This window comes from Pinus tabuliformis, chromosome 8 (genome assembly GCF_031772625.1).
Source record: "Pinus tabuliformis cultivar Carrire ecotype Pingquan chromosome 8, CPIR1, whole genome shotgun sequence".
In the NCBI taxonomy this organism is placed as follows: Eukaryota; Viridiplantae; Streptophyta; class Pinopsida; order Pinales; family Pinaceae; genus Pinus; species Pinus tabuliformis.
In genome coordinates this window covers 796,493,991-796,495,689 of record NC_142294.1, presented here as the reverse complement: position 1 = coordinate 796,495,689, position 1,699 = coordinate 796,493,991, and the positions used below count along the sequence as shown (strand labels likewise).

At 41.8% G+C, this 1,699-nt stretch overlaps 1 pseudogene; it reads right to left on the bottom strand.

Moving 5' to 3' along the window:
* Nucleotides 1-877: 877 nt before the first annotated feature.
* LOC149237962 (alpha N-terminal protein methyltransferase 1 pseudogene) lies at nucleotides 878-1,472 on the bottom strand (annotated as a pseudogene).
* Between the last annotated feature and the right edge of the window lie 227 nt (nucleotides 1,473-1,699).

Sequence of the window (1,699 nt, the reverse complement as noted above, 5' to 3'; positions counted from 1 at the left end):
TAATTTCTCTATCTTTGCCCATAGATGATTATTTTCCAAACATACCAGCAGCCATTTTTCACCAACGATACCTGTGAGGGGTCTACTGATAAAGAAACGGATTGACGACTTTTCACCTGGACTCAATGCAGTGCATTCAAACACTGATGATCCAGACATAGGCACACAGCCATACGAAGAGAACACAATTTTCCCTTCAAGAACAATAATCCAGGACTCCACGGTCCATTCCTCTGTTGCGTTTCAGTATCTACTCCCCTGGAAACAATGCCACTTCCCCTACAGTATCAAGGCTAGTCACTGCTCTCAAGCATGCTACCTCATGCTCACTGCTTTCCATCACAATCTACTCCCCTGATCACACAAACGCGATCATCATGCAGCTCCAACCACTATTCTTTGATGCCATTTTCATTGTCATGTCATCATCATATCTGGTAGTAGAACATTCCTGCAAATAAATTTGTCTATTAGTGGAATGGCAAATTCCAACATAGATTTATACTCGTGACAATAGTTTGCCAAGATAAATGTCACAATAAATAAATTAATTCTTTCAACTAGATTTACATTACTCACATGACCATTCTTAAAACAATATATAACATGACATCATGGAAACACTTTTGATCTGCACCAAACATACTAGTGAGTTGCAAACAAACCACGCAGCAGACTGGCGTAGTAGCAAGGCATCAAGAACGTTGAGGAGATCCGCACTCACCAACAGCTCACCAAAAAAAAATTTACCCACGCTGCTTTCTTCTCCACGCAGTAACTCTTGTTGACATCCCAATGTAGAGGACTCGAACTGCTAACAGTTTACTTGAAGTTGACCAATGCCTGCACATCACTCTGATTGCATTGCTCTTAATGATCACTGAGCACCTTTTGCAACCAGTCCTGCTAACATGATTGGGGATTTCTTAGTTCATCTCTTTGATCTTCTTTCATGGGAAACCTCTTGCACGATTGCAGGTGGCTCTGTTGTCAATGCATACATTTTGATTGGATACAATTTTTTGAGGAAAGCCTTTATGGGCCTTCATTTTGTATATATATAATCCCCCCTTGGCTCGATTAAAAAAAATGCAACGAAATCAGCATCTGTAAGGTGACCAATACACCATTGAATCCATATAACATCATATCTGCCTTCGTCTGGGGTGAATTCCCGCAGAGAAATACAGTAAAAATTCACAGAATGATTTGCCACTGATTTGGACTGACTGCCAACCTTCATCTTTTCAGGAGCACTTTTCCAGAAAATGTGAAACAGGTTCTACCAGATCCACCTCATGAAAATGCTTTAGAAGTCAGCTCTTTGTGACCCTCCCAACTACTCCACAATCCAAAGCAACCAAATGCCCATTATGTGTTAAGAATTCACCAAGAATGTCAACAAGGAACTCATTGTTGTCTTTCACGTCTTGGCCATTGACATGCCCATGGCCCTGACAGGAACTGATCATTCCTCTGTTGGTTGCCCAAAGAAACCAGCGCTCCAATGTTCTCCAACACTCTTTCCATGGAACTCCTTTACTACCCACTGCAATGGCACAACTCAGATCATTCAGATTTGGGTAGCGTCCATCTCCACGCAGCCAGGAACAATACAACAAATAGATCTGCTTCTTGAGATTCGATTTGTGTAGCCTTCTAGAGCTTTTACCAACAACGCTCCAGGCTCAGTCCTACG